The 24946-nt window shown below is 41.0% G+C and overlaps 1 protein-coding gene across 2 annotated transcripts in view; it reads left to right on the plus strand.

Annotated features, from left to right (window-relative positions):
* Nucleotides 1-24946, plus strand: part of THSD4 (thrombospondin type 1 domain containing 4) — a 559732-nt gene that overhangs the window by 411434 nt on the left and 123352 nt on the right. The gene's annotated exons all lie outside the window — the stretch shown is intronic.

Below are 24946 nucleotides of genomic sequence, written 5' to 3' on the forward strand. Positions count from 1 at the left end.
ACCTCTATTCTTAGCATACAACTATTTGCAGAGGCCTTGGCGGTTTTTAATGTGTATTTAGATGCCTTACTAGAAAAAGCATTGCACTTATGGCTGCTTGGGCCCAAACCTCAGTTATGCCACCTTACCAGCTGCGCAATCAGTAAATATGAGAAGTGTCAGCGGTAACCAGTTCCAGTCAGTAGATAACACATTTCCCTTCTGTATCCCTGACCCTTTCAGTGTCCTAATATTGCTGTACTGATCTCCTGTTTCCTACGTCCGGCATTTGGAGAGTCCTGGGGTTTTCACTGGAATACTAAAGTATTGCCGTTTCCTCCTAGACATAGATTAAGGGTGGTCCCAGGCTAGCCTTTTCCATTTCATGCTGCCTGCTTCCCACTGCCATTGTTTCCTATGGAAGTTACCTCCCCTCAGAAGCCCTGTGCCCATCCGCAGCGGAAGCTCAGCACGCCTCCTCTTTTCTCAGTAAGCACCCTGTGGACACCTGCTCTGTGCTGGGGACCCTCAGGAGCTCACAGTCTAGACATAGGAGAGACGATCAATAACAACTAACCATTGTATAACATGACAGGTGAGCAATTAATGTTATGTGCAGAGGAGAGAGAAGGATTAACCCAGCTTGGGGAGGTCAGAGAAGGCTTCAGAGGAAATGACATTTCAGTTGGAACTTGAGGGATGATTTTTGTTTGACAGGCCAATGAGGACAATTAAGGCAGAGCCTACAGCATGATAGGATTAAGGGACAGGGAATAGTCTGGAATACCTGGATCGGGGTGGGGGGGGGGGCGGGGGGGTGTGCTGGTTGAGCATGTAAGTTGTGGAATGGGAAATGGCTATAAATAAGGTTGGAAAATTAGGCAGGGGTCAGGTCTTGCAGGCTTGGAGCTGAGCAGAATTTGAGAGCAAGCTCTTTGCCCCGAGAACCGCTGCTGTATAGAGGCATTTAAGTCAGTGCGTGTACCATTCGTAGCTAAGGCATTTGTGGGCCCAGAGTACTGGGTCACTTGAAAGACATCCCCTGTTAGCCAGTTCTGTGGAAATGGACAACCCTCAAAGACTTGAGGAACACTAGCTGTGTGGTCAGGGAGGGGCCAGAAGGCCTGGGAGACCTTTGGAATAGGGTCATGAATGACCAGTATCTTTGTGCTTTTGTCAGTTTAATCACTAAAGGGGAATTAAAGCCTTTTGTAAAAGAGGTAATGAGGCTTTCTAAGGTTGGATGAGCTCACAGTTTCAACTAATCACCCCTCAGTGGGGCTGATGCCAGACTTCCTCTGCAAACTTCTTTGTAAGATGGCTCCTTGAATGGAAGGATTTCTACAAACAGATAATTCATAGAGGAAATGGTTTCACAGAGATGGAGGATCTGGAATTCAAAGGGCAGACAGCAGGAAGGCAGAATGGCGTCGGCATCCCAGGCTCTGTGAGGTTACTTGGATTGTTAGTGTGTGAACCGTACAAGGTTGTCCATGGCTGTTTTCACCCGTGAAAAGGAGTAGGTTCCATGGCTGCAGCTGTTGACAGAGACAAAGAGGGATGTGCAGCTGCTTCAACTTTTGACACATTGCTGTGGGACTGGAATGGGAGGCCATTCAACTTCCTCTCATGTCTTCTTTGCCTTCTGAATTCTGCAATTGAAAGGATCACACTCAGACAGAGGCCCCAGCTGTGAAATTAATTCCCAACAGAGTCAATGCATTGATACGTTTCAAAGGCCCAATCCAGGGTACTCCAATGAGCTTAGAGCAAGGTGGATGATTGTCGGCGCTTTCCTGAAGTTTCTGATTGTTGCTAAATGTGACTGAAGTCAGAATGCTATCGCCATCAGTAGGAAAGAGTCAGCAAATTCACAAATTGTGCTTTTGATGATAATTCTATCTTGAAGGGTACTGTTTATTTAATAAAAGCCTTTGTCACTTGGTCACATGAATAACCAAGGTAAAGCCTTTGTGGAGTCTGCTTCCTTAATGAAAAAGCATTGTGAAATTCACCTTGACTTACGGAAAAGCAAATGCATTTTCATTTGCTAATGGCCAGTCACAGGCATGGTGTTTGCATAAGCAAAGCTGGTGACGAGCAACCTTTCCCCAAGTGTGTTCCAATACCTTTTGTCCTTTGGGAGTCCTGCGCAGGAAAGGGTTTACATGCGAGTAAATCCAAGAAATGCTGTGTGTTATATGCTTCTCTTGGAGATTCACGAGGCCCACTGGCATAGTAAAGACACTGAGGAAACCTGGTTGGGTTTGGGCATTTCCCAAACTTGTTTTCTATGGAGCCACTGTTTTGGGGTGTTTTTTTCCCCTATTTTTAACATCCTTTAAAATCCTGCATATTCAGAACGACTTTAGGAGATGCTGCTTTGGATAACTAAGACATAAATAGGAGTAGGATTTATTGATTTAAATTGTCTTCGCTCACTTTTGACAATGTTGAGCCAGGTCATCATTAGCTTGGAGATATTTATCGAGCCACATATATAAAATGAGTCACAGTCTCTCTCTCCAAACCCCTCTTCCTTATCTGGATCCTCTCATGTTCATAACTCCCCACATCCACCCAAGCAAAACTGGCCTGACCATGTCAATTTTCCTCTACACCCTGTTTATGAAGCTCTATCCATACCAACTGTTGTGCTCGGAAAGGTTCTTCTATCCACATATGGGATCATATCCCATGTAAACCACTAAATCCATGCACAACCTATGAACTCCAAAAAAAACCAGTCCTGATTAGGTGGAATGTAGTATCACATTTGGGCCAAATTCCCAGCTGACCAATATGCCTCCTTTTTTGTGGAGTGTTAAGTATAACTCGTCTAAGCTTGGAGTATGTGTAACCGATATCCACCTATGGTCTGAAAGGAGGTTTGCTGCATGTTGACCAGACTGTAAGCTCACTGAATAAATAGACCCTTTTCCCTGTCCTCCCCTCACTACAGGGTATATTTATTAATTCAACTTTTAACCGCAGAAGCCAGCTCCAGACGTGGAGGCTTTATGGTTAGAGCTGGGTCATCAGAACGGTAGAATAGCAATGCTCGCTCCCTGAAGTACCTTATCTTCTTTTAAAAACTCAGCTACTCTGTTTCGGCTAAATATTTATCTGTCTTCCCCAAATAAATATTTGCCAGTGTTTGAGAGAACTCTACCCACTTCTTGCATTTCCTTGCCATCATTTACTTTGTTCTGTTGCCCATCCCAGTCTGGATTCAGCCACCTTTACTCCTGAGGACACTGGTCACTGCCTAATTATCATGTCCACTTGGCATTGTCACAGCTTTATTTTTTCCACCTCCTCAAAGTCTTCTTGAGGACCTCTTCTCCTGACTTATAGGATGCTGAATTCTCCTTGTTCTCACATGCTCTTGAAGTCAGCCCTTCCAGTCTCTCTGTCTTCTGCACGGAATGCTTCCGTCCATTTAACTCATTTATCTCCAGCCACCTCAGGTTGCTGCCCCACCTCTGATTCTTTTGGAATACTGCAGGGAATAAACAAGTAAACTGAACCTGTTGCTTCCTCCAAATATTTCTGTTTCTCTAAATGAAATCATAAATTTCCCAGGTCAGTTGAATTTAAAACATCAGGATTATCTTTGACTTCCCTGTCTCCCTGACCTCCTGTGACATTTGTGACCGTGTCATAAATTTGGAGGCACGGGGGCAGGTCTGTGAAAGATATTTATTTCTTCTGTTTCCTGCTCAAATAAACAGACTTTATTTAATCCATTTTATTTTATGCCGGGAAGTTGTCCTGCTCTCTAACATCCTCATACATTAGTTCAAAATGCTCCCTGGCTTGGTTCCTATGTATGTTATTGTCATCTAAAAGTTGTATGTGTTTTATCAGAGCCCTCTATTTATTTACAATTCTGGTGGCTGCCTTCTGGTGAATGGCCATGGCTGTTAATGATTTTGTAAGCCTAGATCAGAGGTTTTACTCACTGCCTGGCTCAGCCTTGTACGGGATTTTTGGAAAGAAGGGGAAGAGTGAAATTTCGTTCCATTTTCATAAAGCTTCATCTCACTGGACAGGAAAGCCATAAATCTGAAAGGTTTAAATAACAGTTTCTGAAAATATTTAATTAAATCAGAAATGCTTAGTTGGAAGACATACTTCAAGTATAGGAAGAGAGGGAGAGGTTAGTGTGGGTGAGAGTCAGTGTGGAACATTTCAAAAAAAAGATAAGACTTTGAGTGGAGATGAAGAATATGTAATATTTGAAGAGAGCAGTAACTGGAGACAAGGAACTCAGGGGCTATTTCTTCCTCCGTTTAAAACGGAGAGAGGCAACGAGCTAGACCTGGCAGGGGGAGAAGCACGCCACGTGAGTGTATGTGAACCCCCTACCCCAGCAGTTCACATTTACTGAGACTGACTCTGGGCTGGGTGCTTTTACAACCAGAAGATGAGACCTGAGTGTAGGAGTCTCCACCAGCTCGGGATAGAAGATGCCACCCTTCCTACCAAGCCACTGCCCTCAATTCAAAAACAGGACCCAAGAAAGGACTGGCCTTTGGAGCGGTTCTTAGATTACACTACCTTCGATGTAAATCAACTTGTACAGATTTGCTTTTGCAAATGAAAACAGTGGGCCAGTGTTTTATAGCTCTCTACTTCTGCCCTCAGCCTTGTTCACTTTTCCCTTTTAAATATAAATGGAAAAATGGAAACGAGGTTTCCATGATGCACAGGATCTCTATTTTCGGAAAAGATAAACAGGATCTCCTGGTCAGAGACTCCAAAGAGAAATATGGCTCCCAAAGGGATGGAGGACAAAATAAATGAAAATGTTGCTAGATAGGTAAGTGAATTAATAAAATTGGACAACCAAACAAAACCTCTAAACTCAATTCACTTTACCATTGAAAGAAACACCATTGAAAGAAAATGAGAACCAGGGAAAGGAGGGAAACTTCCGAAGAAACCCATGAAGCTGTCTCTAGAGATCTCACGAGCCCGGGTTTCCAAAAGTTTGGTCACATGGGCGCAAGGGGATCACGCACCCAGATGAACACACACAGCAGTGAAACGTAGGAAAACAGGGTCAGGAAGGCCAAGGCTGGAATCAACCAGGACTCCTGAAAAAAGGGCCTCTAGATCATTTGGATGTCTTGTTGGCCTGTCGGTAAGCAAGGCATCAGAAACAGTGGTCAGGGTAATATATGCATTTAAGGTACAGGAATCCTGGGTTTGGGGCCCAGCGAGCAGCCTCATTTCCACAGGTGTCCGGTCAATAGTTCACTGCTGAGCTACTGACGGGTGCACTCATTTCCTAATAATGTGACACCGGACATGTCACTGAGCCTGTTTTCCCAGCTGTAAATGAGGATAAAAATACCTCATCAGATTGCTATGAGGATTAGAAAGGACTGAAGGAGTATATGTGAGATATACATAACACGTACTTTATACTGAGTGAATGTTCAACAAAAACGGAACCTTCTCCTTCAATTCGTCATCATTATCATCCTTTAGAGCAAGTAGGAACAGAGTGCAGGGTCAGGCCTACTCCTCAGGGTCCCAAGAATAATGTTATTAAATAGCGAAGAGAAACAAGGGCTGTTCCTACATGGATTCTGTGTTTTCCTGGGTGGACATTGCTCTTTTCGTGGGAAACGAGAAACAGGGTAAAGAGGCACCTGCAGCCCAGGGTAAGTGAGGAGGTGGAGCTCTTGAGATGAATTTGGGCTTCTGGCCAATCCTAATTGTTTGTGGACTGGCCCCAGAACCCCAGGGAGAGATACTCCTTCAGTGTGGATGAATGTGTGTTCCCATGGCAACTTGCTCCTGGGCTATTGTAATCTTCTCATCACTTACGTGACTCTCCCCACTGGATAGAGGCTCCGCAAGGGCAGAGATTGTGTCTCATTCACTGCCATTCCCAGCTCCCATTACAGCAGCTGGCCCAGAATAGACACACAATACAAATGTGCCAAGACTAGAGATAGACAAATGTCTACATTTTCAAAATGAAAAAGGGTAAAATTTGGGAACTACAAATATCTAAGCTTGATGGTAGTTCCAAAAAAAATAATAAATCTGGGAATAGCTGGTTTGAAAATCTGCAGTTCATCTAGAAATGATCTGGAAATTTGAGCTGACTTTCTTTAAAAACCGCTAGTGCAATGAAAAGATGCTGAAAGCGAATCTAATTATATATTGCATTACTAGAAATATAGGGTCCTGAGTAATCATAGTTCTCTTTGAATTGCTGGTCAGACCACATTATGTTCTGTTCCGAGCAGCTCACTTTCAGAAGGGCTCTGATAATCTCTAGATTATCAGAGGGAGGGTGTCCAGGACCAGTCATTAGAGTCCCTATCAAATAAGTACAGTTGAGAGAGCTGGCATGGTTTACCCTGGAGAATATTGGTGGAGGTAAGCAGGAAGAGGCAGCAATGCCATCTTCAAAGCTCTGGAAAATAGGTGTAGATCTCCTTTGTTCTACTTACAAAGGCAGAACTGGGACCAATGGGTAGAAGTAATAAGGGACCTGTATTTAATCCACCAAAGAGAAGAATTTCCTAGAAAATAGAACTGTGCTGCCCCCAGACACAAAAGAGCAAATGTTCCACAGAAGTGCCTGGATAACGTGTTCAGGGAAGGTGTACATGGGATTCCTGCATTGAGCAAGAGGTTTGAACTGGGTGGTCTTCAACACCAGGAATTCATGATGGTGAATTAATCATGAATAGGATTGGCTCTCTACAAGGAACCTTTCCAGATGAGGGCCACTGTGCAGCAAAGCCCCTTGGAGGCTCCATTCACATTATTTTCCAGGTCAACTGCTCACAGTAACCCGTATCCGTCATAGGGATTCAAAAGAGTTTAGCAATTAGTTTAAAGCAACTTCCTACCTGTCACCAGGGAGCGGCCAATCTATAATTAATTCTAGTTTTTAAAAGATAATTTGTAAGTTAGAACATTGATTCACATCACATCATGTGATATCATGGCAAATGTCAGCAGAAGTTTCTAGTGATAAATGAACTGACATGAACTCCAATCTCAGAGTTCTTGAATTCCTCAAATTCCCTATCTCAAATTCCTCTCCTCCAGTTGTTTTTAGAACATTTAATAGCAATCTTCTACTTTTAAAATAAAACCACATAAAAGCCAGAAATAAAGTAATGGAAGTACATAAAATTAGACTATAATCTTTTTCTTAAATTATTTTACTTTAAATTTTTTCCACCATCATTTAGGTTTCACTTCTAATTTTATTACTAATTTCTTATTGTCTGCCCCTTTTCTTCTTCTTCCTGCCTTTCATTTCCTTTCATCTTCTTTTCCTCTAAAATTTATATATATATATATTTGAATTTTATTTTATTTTTTTTTTTATACAGCAGGTTCTTATTAGTCATCCATTTTATACACATCAGTGTATACATGTCAATCCCAATCGCCCAATCCATCACACCACCACCCCCCAGCCACTTTCCCCCCTTGGTGTCCATACGTTTGTTCTCTACATCTGTGTCTCAATTTCTGCCCTGAAAACCGGTTCCTCTGTACCATTTTTCTAGGTTCCATATATATGCGTTAATATACGATATTTGTTTAGCTCTTTCTGACTTACTTCACTCTCTATGACAGTCTCTAGATCCATCCACATCTCTACAAATAACCCAATTTCGTTCCTTTTATGGCTGAGTAATATTCCATTGTATATATGTACCACCTCTTCTTTATCCATTCGTCTGACCATGGACATTTAGGTTGCTTCCATGACCTGGCTATTGTAAATAGTGCTGCAATGAACATTGGCGTGCATGTGTCTTTTTGAAATATGGTTTTCTCTGGGTATATGTCCAGTAGTGGGATTGCTGAGTCATATGGTAATTCTATTTTTAGTTTTATCAGGAACCTCCATACTGTTCTCCATAGTGGCTGTATCAATTTACATTCCCACCAACAGTGCAAGAGGGTTTCCTTTTCTCCACACCCTCTCCAGCATTTGTTGTTCGTAGATTTTCTCAAGATGCCCATTCTAACTGGTGTGAGGTGATACCTCATTGTAGTTTTGATTTCCATTTCTCTAATAATTAGTGATGTTGAGCAGCTTTTCATGTGCTTCTTGGCCATCTGTATGTTTTCTTTGGAGAAATGTCTGTTTAGGTCTTCTGCCCATTTTTGGATTGGGTTGTTTGTTTTTTTCATATTGAGCTGCATGAGCTGTTTATATATTTTGGAGATTAATCCTTTGTCCATTGATTCGTTTGCAAATATTTTCTCCCATTTTGAGGGTTGTCTTTTCCTCTTCTTTATGGTTTCCTTTGCTGTGCAAAAGCTTTGAAGTTTCATTAGGTCCCATTTGTTTATTTTTGGTTTTATTTCCATTACTCTAGGAGGTGGATCAAAAAAGATCTTGCTGTGATTTATGTCAGAGTGTTCTTCCTATGTTTTCCTCTAAGAGTTTTACAGTGTCCGCTCTTACATTTAGGTCTCTAATCCATTTTGAGTTTATTTTTGTGTATGGTGTTAGGGAGTGTTCTAATTTCATTCTTTTACATGTAGCTGTCCAGTTTTCCCAGTACCACTTATTGAAGCGACTGTCTTTTCTCCATTGTATATCCTTGCCTCCTTTGTCATAGATTAGTTGACCATAGGTGCGTGGGTTTATCTCTGGGCTTTCTATCTTGTTCCATTGATCTATGTTTCTGTTTTTGTGCCAGTACCATATTGTCCTGATTACTGTAGCTTTGTAGTATAGTCTGAAGTCAGAGAGTCTGATTCCTCCAGCTCCATTTTTTTTCCCTCAAGACTGCTTTGGCTATTCGGGGACTTTTGTGTCTCCATACAAATTTTAAGATTTTTTGTTTTAGTTCCATAAAAAATGCTGTTGGTAATTTGATAGGGATTGCATTGAATCTGTAGATTGCTTTGGATAGTATAGTCATTGTCACAATATTGATTCTTCCAGTCCAAGAACGTGGTATATCTCTCCATCTGTTGGTATCATCCTTAATTTCTTTCATCTGTGTCTTATAGTTTTCTGCATGCAGGTCTTTTGTGTCCCTAGGTAGGTTTATTCCTAGGTATTTTATTCTTTTTGTTGCAGTGGTAAATGGGAGTGTTTCCTTAATTTCTCTTTCAGATTTTTCATCATTAGTGTATAGGAATGCAAGAGATTTCTGTGCATTGATTTGTATCCTGCAACTTTACCAAATTCATTGATTAGCTCTAGTAGTTTTCTGGTGGCATCTTTAGGATTCTCTATGTATAGTATCATGTCATCTGCAAACAGTGACAGCTTTACTTCTTCTTTTCCAATTTGTATTCCTTTTATTTCTTTTTCTTCTCTGATTGCTGTGGCTAGGACTTCCAAAACTATGTTGAATAACAGTGGTGAGAGTAGTGGACATCCTTGTCTCATTCCTGATCTTAGAGGAAATGCTTTCAGTTTTTCACCATTGAGAATGATGTTCGCTGTGGGTTTGTCGTATATGGCCTTTATTATGTTGAGGTAGCTTCCCTCTATGCCCACTTTATGGAGAGTTTTTATCATAAGTGGGTGTTGAATTTTGTCAAAAGCTTTTTCTGCATCTACTGAGATGATCATATGGTTTTTATTCTTCAATTTGTTAATATGGTGTTTCACATTGATTGATTTGCGTATATTGAAGAATCCTTGCATCCCTGGGATAATCCCACTTGATCATGGTGTATGATCCTTTTGATGTGTTGTTGGATTCTGTTTGCTAGTATTTTGTTGAGGATTTTTGCATCTATATTCATCCGTGATATTGGTCTGTCATTTTCTTTTTTTGTAGTATCTTTGTCTGCTTTTGGTATCGGTGATGGTGGCCTCATAGAATGAGTTTGGGAGTGTTCCTTCCTCCGCAATTTTTTGGAAGAGTTTGAGAAGGATGGGTGTTAGCTCTTCTCTAAATGTTTGATAAAATTCACCTGTGAAGCCATCTGGTCCTGGACTTTTCTTTGTTGGAAGATTTTTAATCACAGTTTCAATTTCATTCCTTGTGATTGGTCTGTTCATATTTTCTGTTTCTTCCTGGTTCAGTCTTGGAAGGTTATACCTTTCTAAGGATTTGTCCATTTCTTCCAGGTTGTCCATTTTATTGGCATAGAGTTGCTTGTAGTAGTCTCTTAGGATGCTTTGTATTTCTGCGGTGTCTGTTATAACTTCTCCTTTTTCATTTCTAATTTTATTGATTTGAGTCCTCTCCCTCTTTTTCTTGATGAGTCTGGCTAATGGTTTATCAATTTTGTTTATCTTCTCAAAGAACCAGCTTTTGGTTTTATTGATCTTTGCTATTGTGTTCTTTGTTTCTATTTCATTTATTTCTGCTCTGATCTGTATGATTTCTTTCCTTCTGCTAACTTTGGGTTTTGTTTGTTCTTCTTTCTCTAGTTCCATTAGGTGTAAGGTTAGATTGTTTATTTGAGATTTTTCTTGTTTCCTGAGGTAGGTTTGTATAGCTATAAACTTGCCTCTTCTAACTGCTTTTGCCACATCCCATACGTTTTTGGATCGTCTTGTTTTCATTGTCATTTGTCTCTAGGTATTTTTTGATTTCCTCTTTTATTTCTTCAGTGATCTCTTGGTTATTTAGTAACATATTGTTTAGCCTCCATGTGTTTGTGTTTTTTATGGTTTTTTCCCCTGTAATTGATTTCTAATCTCATAGCATTGTGGTCAGAAAAGATGCTTGATATGATGTCAATTTTCTTAAATTTACTGAGGCTTGATTTGTGACCCAAGATGTGATCTATCCTAGAGAATGTTCTGTGTGCACTTGCAAAGAAAGTGTAATCTGCTGTTTTGGGATGGAATGTCCTATAAATATCAATTAAATCTATTGGGTCTCTTGTGTCATTTAAAGTTTGTGTTTCCTTATTAATTTTCTGTTTGGATGATCTGTCCATTGGTGAAAGTGAGGTGTTAAAGTCCCCCACTATGATTGTGTTACTGTCGATTTCCTCTTTTATAGCTGTTAGCAGTTGCCTTATGTATTGAGGTGCTCCTATGTTGGGTGCATCTATATTTATAATTGTTATATCTTCTTCTTGGATTGATCCCTTGATCATTATGTAGTGTCCTTCCTTGTCTCTTGTAACATTCTTTATTTTAACGTCTATTTTATCTGATATGAGTGTAGCTACTCCAGCTTTCTTTTGATTTCCATTTGCATGGAATATCTTTTTCCATCCCCTCACTTTCAGTCTGTATGTGTCCCTAGGTCTGAAGTGGGTCTCTTGTAGACAGCATATAGATGGGTCTTGTTTTTGTATCCATTCAGCAAGCCTGTGTCTTTTGGTTGGAGCATTTAATCCACTCACGTTTAAGGTAATTATCGATATGTATATTCCTATTACCATTTTCTTAATTGTTTAGGGTTTGTTTTTGTACGTCCTTTTCTTCTCTTGTGTTTCCCACTTAGAGAAGTTCCTTTAGCGTTTGTTCTAGAGCTGGTTTGTTGGTGCTGAATTCTCGTAGCTTTTGCTTGTCTGTAAAGCTTTTGATTTCTCCATCGAATCTGAATGAGATCCTTGCCGGGTAGAGTAATCTTGGTTGTAGGTTCTTCCCTTTCATCACTTTAAGTATATCATGCCACTCCCTTCTAGCTTGTAGGGTTTCTGCTGAGAAATCAGCTGTCAACCTTATGGGAGTTCCCTTGTATGTTATTTGTCATTTTTCCCTTGCTGCTTTCAATAATTTTTCTTTGTCTTTAATTTTTGCCAATTTGATTACCATGTGTCTCAGCATGTTTCTCCTTGGGTTTATCCTGTATGGGACTCTCTGTGCTTCCTGGACTTGGGTGGCTATTTCTTTTCCCACGTTAGGGAAGTTTTCAACTATAATCTCTTCAAATATTTTCTCGGGTCCTTTCTCTCTCTCGTTTCTCCTTCTGGGACCCCTATAATGCGACTGTTGTTGCGTTTAATGTTGTCCCAGACGTCTCTTAGGCTGTCTTCATTTCTTTTCATTCTTTTTTCTTTATTCTGTTCCGCAGCAGTGAATTCCACCATTCTGTCTTCCAGGTCACTTATCCATTCTTCTGCCTCAGTTATACTGCTATTGATTCCTTCAAGTGTATTTGTCATTTCAGTTATCGCTATTGTTTGTTCTTTAATTCTTCTAGATCTTTGTTAAACATTTCTTGCATCTTCTCAGTCTTTGCCTCCATTATCTTTGTTAAACATTTCTTGCATCTTCTCAGTCTTTGCCTCCATTCTTTTTCCGATGTCCCGGATCATCTTCACTATCATTTTGAATTCTTTTTGTGGAAGGTTGCCTATCTCCACTTCATTTAGTTGTTTTTCTGGGGTTTTATCTTGTTCCTTCAACGGGTACGTAGCCCTCTGCCTTTTCATCTTGTCTATCTTTCTGTGAATGTGGTTTTTGTAGAAGTGGGTCCTTTAAATACCAGAAAACCAGAGCTGCTCTGGAGCTGCTGGGAGAGCACTGCAGGAGCCTGAAGACCCTGGGGTTTGCAAAGGATCTTGCTGTTACCTTGTTTTACTTGTTCATCACTCTTGGAGATGTTTGCCTTATTACAGTAAGTTTATCTCTTGGTTTATGACAGTTAGCCACTTTTAAGACTATTTCCAATTTGGGGGGAGGACTCCGTTTGTCTGGTAATATCGAGCCAACTGGTGAATACGGCTCTCAATCAGAATCAGATGGAATTTAGCATCTTTGTCCTTTCTGTTTCTCTCGAGATGCTTTTGAACAGCAACAGCTTCTTAATTAAATGATAGAGGTCCTCAGGAAGATCAGGAGCAAGTCCTTTGGACTTAAGAATTCTCTAGATTTTATTGCCTGTCACAAAACGTACTTGTGCAACACCATGTGAGTCTCTCAGGATCGCACCATTTGCGTGGGGGTCAGGCCCTTCTTGGCCGGTTTCTATATCTGCTCCTTCACGTCGTCAGACGTCAGCTTCAGCCAGGTGGGGACACTGTGGTGGTAGGGCAGAGCCGACTGGGACAGGCCCTTCCCGGGAGCATGCATGCGACCAAGTTTATAGTTTTTAAACTTTCCCAGGACTCAATTAATATCACTTAAGAAAATTTTTGTGGGACCACTGAAGTCTTGGGGCTGCTGCATTTAATACTCAGCCGAACCCTGGAAACCCAATCTGTAGCCAAACATTTGGCTTTGGTTTAGAGGCAGAAGTCAAAAAGGGGAATTGATATGCAGGTGTGGTACAAAGCTGGTCTTAAAAATACAGATGTTATTACCTCTGGGCCCTAGGGACCTGGAACAAAATGCAGCGAGCCACCCCCAGAGGTGAAACAATGGTCATAAAATGGTTTCTCGGTTCATGAGTTTTGCTGAGCTGTCTCTTTGCAACATTTAGTAACTATTTAATAACAGTAACAGCTCTTTGAGCTAAATTGCTAACATTTGGGGAGCAAGGTTATGTAAAACAAAATTGAATTATGAAAACAATTTTCCAGTTAGCTCTGGCATTTCTTTATTTCTGTTTATCTTTGTCCTCAAAGGAGCCATTTACCAGTTCCTACCCGGCAGGCATGAGCTGATGTCCACAGACCCCAAACAATCAGCACACACCTCTGAACAACAAGCGTTCTTATTTTCCATCTCTGGTCGTAGCCCAAACCTTGGGAGTACATTCAGTCATGGAAAGCTCTAAAACCAAGGAAGTACCCAAAGTAGTCTTTTGAAGAAAATTATGATGCCTATTTAACCTCACTTAAATTTTCATAAGACTCTCTTAGCCTAGTACTGTTGGAGGTTGTCTTACTTAGATGTAGAAACGGTGTGTATTGATACCTGAAACTTAAAAACAGAGGCACTTCCTAGTAAAATTGAAAGCGCGCACACCATAAAAGCAAGCAATTCCACTTCTAGGTATATACTTCAGGGCAACTCTTCCACATGTGCCCTCTTAACAGCAGTTAAAATGAATAAACCAGATGCACATGTGTCCACATGGCTAGCTCTCAAGAACACAGAGTGAAGAAAGCAAATTACTAAAGATACATTACCATTATGCAAATATTTGAATTAAAAACACAAAACAGACACTATAAGTGCATGGATGTACCCCAGCTTCAGAGACTGCCTCTGGGGAGAGGATGGAAGTAGGGAGGGATACCAGAGCCTCCTCAACATGATCAGTAATGTTGTGTTTCCATAAGAAAGAAAATATCTAAAGCAAATTTAACAAAAAATTAATTTACTGAGTACTTGGTATTACTTTCTATGCCTTTCTGCATCTTTACACATTTTTTTGATTTTTTTAATTGAATGAACAGTTCTTTACCTCCTATAGTGATTTACAGTTTTCAAAGGTTTCACACATGCATCTTTATACATTTTACAAATTAAACATAAAGCCCAAACCAGGATTTAAACAAAAAGAGTGGATGCACTATCTAGCACCCAGGAGGGTTTCTCTCCAAACCCAGCAAAGCAAGGATAGTTGGCATCTGGTAAAACAAACTGAGGACCCAATCTTCTGGAAGACAGAAGTACCGGCAAGTTGTGTTCAAACTAATTCATTCTTTCTCTTTCATCAGCCTGCTCTTAAGACTCCATAAAAGCTTGTTGTTTAATGACTTAACTTCCTGGTCACATTCTTCTTGCCTGGCACAAATTTTTAATCCCACCTGGTGATACTATAAATCGAAATTTCCATTGCTGCTATTCATTCTATTCCTTTGTGGCTCAAGTTCCTCTTCTCTCTGTTCATTATATTCAAATGCATACACCCAAACAGGACCTATAGGTGGATGGCACAGCTTTCTCTCTATTCCACATAGAACTTTATTTAATAAATGGAAATAAATATGTACAGGTGGAGGGAGGTCTGATTGACAGTAGCAATTCATTTTTCCAACTAATTCAGGTAACACCTGATAGGAAATCCTGACCAAGGTCTGAAGTTCTTTCAATGTTGCTTAATATCACTTCTGTTCAGCCAGTATCTAGTCAACATCTTCTCTGTCAAGGGTGACCAGCCTATAAGACTGGAATTACGTGCAGCTCTTTAGAAAATCATCTGCAGTCCCAGAAGGCAGTTTGAAGAAAAATATACAATGCGCTGTCCGTTGCATTGATGCTGTGATTAAAGGCCTTTGAGAGTCCTGAGAGGGAGGCATGGAGGAACCAGTGCAGTGTTTGGGATCAGACAAGTGGAGCTCTGGATGGCAGCTCTGCCATGATACCCCTGGTGAGCCCTTGGAAAAGTTACTTAACATCTCTGATCTTCTATTTTCTCATCCAAAACATGAGGTTAGTAAGACCTACCTTCTGGGATGGCTAAGAACTGAGTGAGGACTTCCCTGGTGGCGCGGTGTTTAAGAATCCACCTGCCAATGCAGGGGACACGGGTTCGAGCCCTGGTTTGGGAAGATCCCACATGCCATGGAGCAGCAAAGCCCGTGCGCCACAACTACTGAGCCTGTGTTCTAGAGTCCACAAGCCACAACTATTGAGCCCGTATGCCACAACTACTGAAGCCCGCACGCCTAGAGTCTGTGCTCTGCAGCAAGAGAAGCCACCGCAATGAGAAGCCCGTGCACCACAACAAAGAGTAGCCCCTGCTCACCGCAACTAGAGAGAGCCCACGTGCAGCAATGAAGACCCAATGCAGCCCCAAACAATTAAATAAATAAATAAATAAAAAAGAACTGAGTGAGATAAGTAATGTACAATGCTTCACACAGTGCCTGACATATTGTAGGTATTTGAAAGCATAGTTGTAGCTTCCTCTTCCTTATTCCTGATGCAAGACACAGGGAGAGACATGTAAATGCTGCACATTACCTATGAAGATATGATTTGCATGTAACGCATCAACATGGAAAAAATATTGGTCCAGCTTTGGTCAGATTGGCATAGCAAGGTCTTGCCTAGGGGATTGTAACCATCCATATGCCCTTTACCAAACAGAGGTCATCTTCTCGCAAGATAATTTGTCATCAGGAGGGCATCAGGATTAGCTCATTGTGAAGCAACCCTACTGATAATTGTGGTATCAAATAACACAATTAGATTTTTGAATTCTGTGTATAACCTTGCATAAGCTTGAAGTGAAACCTTGGGTGGATAAAGGTGATGTAAATGAATGTTGCACAAACTGTGTTTGCGATACTTTTTGTAGTACTTTAGGAAACATTACACGTTCTCAGAAGCTCTTGATATTGCTCTAATTAGGAGGGAAAATGCTGTTAATGAGAACAGTCATAAATTTTTAGCATATAATTACAAGAGCAGCCTATGGATATAATCACTTAAATAACTTTGTGGTGATTTGTGCCACTGCATTTTATTTTTAAAAATTTTATTAAAGTAAATGCATTTTTCTAAAAAAAATTTAAAATGGCTGTGTATATATCCCATGTCATCCCTCCAGCCTGGACTCACTGCCCTAGTGACCACTGTTACTGGGGTGAGGGTTGAAAAGGTTAACAACCGGCAGGTCAGTTTCAGGCTGGGAGTCCAACCTATTTTCCATTCTCCCCATCAGCTACCCCCCTATTATGTCATCTTGAGCAAATAACTTCCTAGCTCTGAATCTCTTGGTCTTTAAAAACAGGGATGAAAAAAAAAAAAAAAGAAACGGGGATGTAGGATGTTAGATGAAATGATTTCTGGATTCCTTTGCTTCAGAATTCTGCATGTTCATGACCTCTTGTTTTTTGCATGTATGATTGCACACTAAAATGACCATGTGTTTTCAATTGTAAAATGCACATTTTTTTTCACATTTTAACATCCAAAAAATTACAACTGCTGGTAATTTAGATTGCTGTGAAATACAGTGTTAAATACAGGAGAAGTACTGGATAATAAGTACTATTTTATCAAGAGTTTCTACAAGAAGATGGAAAATTACTGTCAAAATACTGAGTGAAAATGAGAATGTACAATTCTTGTAACTTAATGGAGATTTTTAACATAAAAACAACCCAGAAGCTGTAAGGACAATTGTCCCAGGGGAGGGATTGGTTTGGGTGTCCCTGAAGGTCCCTTTCGGCCCAGAGATGCTCTGACACACTAACTTTGTTTCACTTATTTGGTTATTTTGTGCACTCATTAAGTATAGAGCATTTTGGAAAAAATAGAAGATGGTTTATGGGAATGACATAGTAATATTGTATCTATTAAATAATTACATGTAAATTTCCATTGAAGTGTTAAATTACTGATATTCTGATCAGCTGAGTGTTCCTATAGCTGTCACACATTGATTATCTTCAAATAAATATGTTTGGACACTGAAACTGCAGGAAAATAATTTCATATTTGTTGATGGCTTCAAAGGTTCTTTGGATCCTTGTAGAAACTCAAGAGTTAATTGCTATGAGCACAGTGCTGTATAACAAAAAATATTTTTTACTTGTGCTCTAGATAAATGGAACTTCCATGTTAATTCTTACCCTAGGAATAGAGGAAATATTACTTTATTATAACTGCTAATGATTTTGGTTGCTGTTGAGCTTATATGCATAAAGGGAAGCGATTATTACTTATGGATGACTTGTTTCTTGATTTACCAAGGCTTCATAATAATTACAATGCATGTTGTCATAGTCAGTCGCACTGTAGCTCTTAGCATGAATTCATGAGAATTGAAGCAATTTTGAACCTGACTATAGCAGGAACAAAGCCCAGAGCTGTGGTGCGGTTGATCTTGGAGGAGGTGCTTAGAAAGTGGTTCCAACGCCAAAATCTGGGATCGGTTATCCAAAGAGCCATATTTGAGGGCTGGGTTTGATTTCTGGGTTTCCCTAATTGACAGTAGAAATCTCAATTTATCACATGTGCCATGAATTTGTTAGTCTGAAGGAATTAATCAAAATCCTGTTTCTGTAAACATTTTTATTGATTCATCATTTCTGAAATCATGCAGTTTATGAGTTGGTCCTATTTTGGGTAATAGCAATTACTTATGAAAGCTGCTAGATAGTTTCTGTCAAGCTTAATTAAACCTTTTCTGCTGGGAGACAGACTTTTTAAAGAGTTTGTGAACTGCCGACTGTTGATACTATGTCCCAAATATTACTCATAAAATGGAATCTCTACCAGTAAAAATAAGTTGGAGGCATCAAACCTCCAAATCTGGAAGCCACTTGACTTCTTTTAGACAAATTCCATATGTCTCATTACCTCATCGTGGCTCAGCATTTGGTCTTGTGTGTTATTTGTGGGTGGGAGTCACTTTTTTTTAAACCTTTTTTTCTTTTTTGAGATGTCCACTCTATTTTTTAGTACTATCCTTTTGTAAATTTTAATGATGTGAAAAGCGCCTAAGGACTGATGGAGATGCTCAGAATAGCAACCTTTGTAGTCTGTCCTGATGACAAGCTTATCAAGGGAGATTTTTGGACTCATTTATGAAATCGGAGGAAAACGTAGAACTTTAAGGCTGCCTTTGACTATACAGTATTAGAAACGTGGGAGGATGCTAGACTCAGGACAGGGGTAGCTATTGACTTAGATAGAGAGGAAGTTTAATTGATGGGGTCCACTTTGATCTGGGCAGGGTTTGGATTGATTTAAAAAAAAAAAAAAAGGGAAAGTAATTCAGACTGGTGGTTCAAAGACAATAAAGAAGAGTTTTCTCCATTGGAAAAATGGTTGGATGACTACGGAAGAGCCACTTTTTAAAGGTCGTGGTAATCAGGAGTCCCTGAAGAATTTTGAGTGGAGAAGTGATATAATGAAAGCAACATTAAAAGAAAAGAATTCAGTGACATTGGATAAAATTGGAGGGAAGGAGTAAGGTGAAGGAAAACTAAGAGGCAGGAAGACCAGTTTCTATTACAACAATCAAGCAGTAAAGTGATGATTAAAGTAATAATAACTAAGGTCACCGGAGTCGTGCCAGTGTTATGCCATTCATAACAACAAAGCTACCATTAATTGAATGCTTATTATGTGCCAGGCATAGTGCTAAGTGCTTTACATAGAGTATATCATTTAATCATCATCACAACAACGTTATGAGATAAGAGTACTGTTATTAATCCCATTTTGCAGATGAAGAAACTGAGATTTAGAAAAGTTAAATGATTTCCCCTAATTGGTAGAGTGAAGATCTCAGCCTAAGTCATCTGACACCTGAACCCATGTTATAAAAGAGAAACATTAGAAGTATTTGAAAGGTAGAAATGAAAAATAGCCAATATATATTTTGCTTAGCACCGTACTTGATATTATAGCATCTTAAAGTAGTTAAGACCAAATATTTTATCATAAGAGTTTAAAATCTAACCAGAAAATCAAGTTGTAACATGAACCAAACAGATGTCAGAGGTTGGATTCCCCAGGAAATAGACCTTGAGATCTGTGTGCAGAAGGTTTATCAGGGAGAGTGCTTGGGAACAATATCCCATGAAAGGTGAGGGATGCAGGAATGGGCAGATGCAACAGAGACCTCAGCTGATCTTATAGGGAGTTCTGGAGCTGGAATGGCCCTTCAGAGTTGTCCCAATAAAGGCAAGGAGGCCAGGCCTTTGTACCCCTCCATCAAGCAATCAGTGGATGCTGGCTGCCCCCAGGAAGGGAGGGTAACCTTTGAACAAAGCAGCTTCCTTCTCCTGAAGACAGGTCCTGGGGAGGGACTCAGCTGTGTCCTCAGTCCTGAAGGGAATCGGGACAACATACTACAGCATCCACTACAACAAAATATAAGAACATACTTCTATTTTTAAAACTATCTACTCTTTAATATAAACACCTTAAGTCACATTTGGGGGGAATACTTTCCTTTCAAAGTACTATTTTGGTGGGCAGGAGACACCCAACAAATCTATCAGTGCATTTCTTTGCTATAGAGTGGTAGCTTTAGTTCTTGATGAAAATAATCAATATGGAAGGCATTTGGTGTGTGGCTTAATTGAAACACTGTGTTTTGGACCCATTTGGTGTTAATGTGTAAATCCAATACTGTTTTCACACCTGCCCTCTTTTTTTTTTTTAAAGGAATTCCTTTATTTTTTTTGAAAATTATTTATTTATTTATTTATTTATTTATTTATTTTTAGCTGTGTTGGGTCTTCGTTTCTGTGCAAGGGCTTTCTCTGGTTGTGGCGAGTGGGGGCCACTCTTCATCGCGGTGCGCGGGCCTCTCACTATCGCGGCCTCTCTTGTTGCGGAGCACAGGCTCCAGACGCACAGGCTCAGTAGTTGTGGCTCACGGGCCCAGGTGCTCCGCGGCATGTGGGATCTTCCCAGACCAGGGCTCGAACCCGTGTCCCCTGCATTGGCAGGCAGACTTTCAACCACTGCGCCACCAGGGAAGCCCTGCCCTCTTTTTATGATGCCTTTTTCAAGTGGAAGTCTAGTATGGATTTCTTGCTTCAGACTAAAGAAAGGGCATGAACTGTCATCACTGGCCAGGAATCCAAATCATATGGTGTCATGAAGTCATCCTTCACGTCCATCAAAAAGACCCTGCCAGGCTTGCCTGCAGAGAGGAGCTGTGTGAATAATGTCCTGGGCCAAAGTCACCCAAGGGACACTCCATTATACCACAGCTGATCTTGACAAATATTAGGCACAAACACACAAAATACATACATACCTGGACTTCACCTCCCAGAGAATCTGATTCCTGGTGGCTGGAGTGGGATCCAGGAATACTTATTTTGTAACAGCCTCTAAGATTCACCAGAGTTCAAGAACCCCTTTCCAGTGAGCCAGTGGAGGCCTTTGATAAATCAGTCTATTCTATGGGAGTCTTTAAGGATGATGTCACCAGCTGGATATGTTGGGGCTCTTCAAAAGGCTGAATCTCAGAAAGAAAGATCTTCTTAGAGGAAATGGGGAGTACCATCTAGAAGAAAGAAAGAAGTTGAAAAACTCTGCACTCAAAAGAGCAAGAGAACACAGGACAGAATTGGGAACTAGAAAGGAGGGATAGGGATTATGAAAAATCTCTAAGATTCATAGATCTTTTTTAAGTTCCTCCTGTTTCTTTTTATTATCTTATCCATTGTTCTTAAATGAAGATGATCCTTGTGTTTATCTTGAGGGATAGCAGATAAGCGGGAGCATATAAGCAGGGATCTGTCTTTTATTTATTCACGCAATAAACCCTAGTTGAGCAGTTACTATATTCCAAGCACTGTGCAAATGTCAGCAGTGCAATGACAGGAAGATTCAACCTCTGCCTTCAGGAGCTCACAGCCCGAGGGAGCAGGCTGAGACTGACAGATAATAGATCACAAACACAGAGAGGCACAGGAACTGGGAGAGCACAGACAGGTGGTCCCTAAGCCCTCCCCCTGAGAGTCAGGGAGAACTCCCTGGAGGAGGTCTAGAGGACTCTACAGGATTGGAAATGCGTAAGTCAAATGTGGTTTTTCCATCCATAATTGTGTCACATATTTCCACCTACTTAGATCTTCTTTTTTATCCTTTAAGAGGATTTTTATACATTTTCCATAAAGATCTTTTATTTGTCTTTGAACTTAATTCCTAAATAATTCATCATCTTTGACGCTATTGTGAAGAGTATGTTATTTTATATTCTTTTTTTGGTGGTTCATTGTTGGTTGTAGAGAAGTACAATTGACCTTGACATAGTATCTTGTATCGTGCAACCTCACAGTACCCTGTGACTAATTCTAAGAGTGTTTGGATTTTCTTGGGTTTTCTATGTAGATAAACATACCATCTGCAGACAAAGGCAGTCTTGTCTCATCTTTTCCAGTCTTTATATTTCTTATTTCCTTTCTCTGCGTTACTGCACTGGCCAGGACATCCATAAGGAAAGAGCAGCAGTAATTTGGGCATCTCTGTCTTCTCCCAGACCCTAAAAGGAATATGTCTTACTTTTCTCCTTTGAGAGTGATGTTTTCTGCGGGTAGGTTTTGGTAGATTACCATTTTCAGGTTTAGGAAGCACCCTTCTACTTCTAAGTTTTTCTAGGAATGCTTTATCTTAAATACAAATTGGACTTTAACAAATGCTTTATTTAAACAGCATCTTTTGAGATGCCCATATGATTTTTATTCTTTAGTACCAATGATGGAATGAATTACATTGATATATTTATCAGATTGTACCATCCTTACATTCTGAGATAAAATCACTTGAATATAATTATTACCATTTTAATACACTACTGGATTACATTAGCTAACATTTAATTCAAGATTGTGGCATGTTAAAGTAGGGAACATTGGCTTATTGTTTTCTTTTCTTTCACTGTTCTTATCCAGCTTTGGAATCAAAGCTATTCTAATGTCATTAAATAAAATGGGAAGCTTTCCTTCTTTTTCTGTACTCAGGAACAACTTGTAAAGTGGGGATTATCTGTTCCTGGAACATCTGATAGAACTTACAAAATCATCTAGGCCCAGTGCTCTGGGGGAGGAAGGTGAAGCATAAGAAGATTCTTTATTACTATATCAATGACCATGAGGGCTGGCGGACATGAAGGAGCCCCCGTGGGTCGCAGAACCAGCCATCGCCAGTCACAGCGGGCTGGCTATCCTGGGAACCAGAGGAACCAAACTCCTGTGAGCTGGGGCTGCAATCGACATATCTCGAATGAGGAACGTGTACAGAAAGGCTGCTTGAGCAGCTGCCTACAGGATGGATTTTATTGGGGATGGGGACAGGGCACATAAATCAAGAAAGAGAAACTTCCAGGGAGGCTGATGCCACAGTCTAGGCGTGGGATGTGGGGTGGCGTGGTGCCCGGATGAGGAAAAGGCAAGTCTATGAATATCACAAAGGAGTAACTGGGAGGCCCTGAGCCTCTTCTTATGGATAATATCCTCCAGAGCTGAGCTTCTCAAGCTGTCCTCACACACAAGAAATGATGGTACAACGAGGGAGGTGGTAAGAGTTAAGAAGAAGTGAAACCATGGACATGCGATGGGGAGTGCTGGGGACATGCGATGGGGAGGATGCTTTCACTTAGATCAGGGAGGGTGACAATAGCGTGTCCTGAACGACAGGTGTCATCCCTTGAGGACTATGGAGGGAGCACAGAGGCAGAGGGACATCCGGGGAAGGCCTTCAGGTCCCTCGCACCCTCTGTCTCGAAGCAGGACCTGTAACACTTCCAGCTCGTTCAACAGTGCTTGATGTGACGTGTTCAGGTCTCCTCGCCTGTCTGGCCGCTCTCCCTGGATGAGGCCCCGTTTGTCACAGTTCCCGCTGAGACAGGGCCCGGAGATCTGAAGCCAGTTGTCCAGCTGCAGGCTGACTGGGCAGAGAGAGCTGGTTTAGGACACTTCTATTCATGCAGATGGAGCCTCCATTAGTTTTCTGGCAGTTCCACAACATTGTTTATTCATATCGAGCCAGCCTGGTGACAGACTGGACATAGAGGCTGACAGAGCAAGAAAAGTCAGGGTATTTCAGGGGTTTGGGCCAGGAAAACTGTAAGTTAGACACGTAACCCAACCCCATGATAACTGTTTTGGTTTAGGCTCACTCCACCGGATTATAAAAGTGACTTGTTTATCTTTCCATCTCAAGTGCCTAGAACAGTCTCCAGGTCTCTGTGGGCACCCCATAAATATTAGTTGAACCACCGGATGATTAACCCTATTTCTCTCACTGCCAGCCCCATTCTTGTTTCCCAGGGAAGCCTGTCTGATGCCTCAGTAGGACAAGCAGTGGCTGTGAGTCAAAGTAGAGACATCCCAAATGTGCATGGACATCAGGCGACATCTCTTTTTCTCAGTTTTCTCATCTGAGAAATACAGTCATCAAATTCATTTATAATCAAGGACATCAGGATCATCTATACTCTCAATACAGGCAGACCTCGTTTTATTGCACTTTGCTTTATTTTGCTTTGCACATATTGCTTGTTTGCTTGTTTATTTATTTATTTTACAAATTGAAGGTTGTGGTAACCCTGTGTTGTCAGGTGATGATTTGCATTTTTTAGCAATCACGTATTTTTTTAAAAAACATAATGCTATTGCACACTTAATAGACTACAGTACAGTGTAAATGTAACTTTTATATGCGCTGGGAAACCAAAAAATTAGTGTGACTCGCTTTACTGTGATATTTACTTTATTTCCGTGGTTGTGAACTAATCCCACTATATCTCCAAGGTATGCCCACAGAGACCTGAAGACTGTTCTAGGCACTTGAGATGGAAAGATAAACAAGTCACTTTTATAATCCGGTGGAGTGAGCCTAAACCAAAACAGTTATCATGGGGTTGGGTTACGTGTCTAACTTACAGTTTTCCTGGCCCAAACCCCTGAAATACCCTGACTTTTCTTGCTCTGTCAGCCTCTATGTCCAGTCTGTCACCAGGCTGGCTCGATATGAATAAACAATGTTGTGGAACTGCCAGAAAACTAATGGAGGCTCCATCTGCATGAATAGAAGTGTCCTAAACCAGCTCTCTCTGCCCAGTCAGCCTGCAGCTGGACAACTGGCTTCAGATCTCCGGGCCCTGTCTCAGCGGGAACTGTGACAAACGGGGCCTCATCCAGGGAGAGCGGCCAGACAGGCGAGGAGACCTGAACACGTCACATCAAGCACTGTTGAACGAGCTGGAAGTGTTACAGGTCCTGCTTCGAGACAGAGGGTGCGAGGGACCTGAAGGCCTTCCCCGGATGTCCCTCTGCCTCTGTGCTCCCTCCATAGTCCTCAAGGGATGACACCTGTCGTTCAGGACACGCTATTGTCACCCTCCCTGATCTAAGTGAAAGCATCCTCCCCATCGCATGTCCCCAGCACTCCCCATCGCATGTCCATGGTTTCACTTCTTCTTAACTCTTACCACCTCCCTCGTTGTACCATCATTTCTTGTGTGTGAGGACAGCTTGAGAAGCTCAGCTCTGGAGGATATTATCCATAAGAAGAGGCTCAGGGCCTCCCAGTTACTCCTTTGTGATATTCATAGACTTGCCTTTTCCTCATCCGGGCACCACGCCACCCCACATCCCACGCCTAGGCTGTGGCATCAGCCTCCCTGGAAGTTTCTCTTTCTTGATTTATGTGCCCTGTCCCCAT

The sequence above is a fragment of the Eschrichtius robustus genome, chromosome 1 (genome assembly GCF_028021215.1).
Source record: "Eschrichtius robustus isolate mEscRob2 chromosome 1, mEscRob2.pri, whole genome shotgun sequence".
In the NCBI taxonomy this organism is placed as follows: domain Eukaryota; kingdom Metazoa; phylum Chordata; class Mammalia; order Artiodactyla; family Eschrichtiidae; genus Eschrichtius; species Eschrichtius robustus.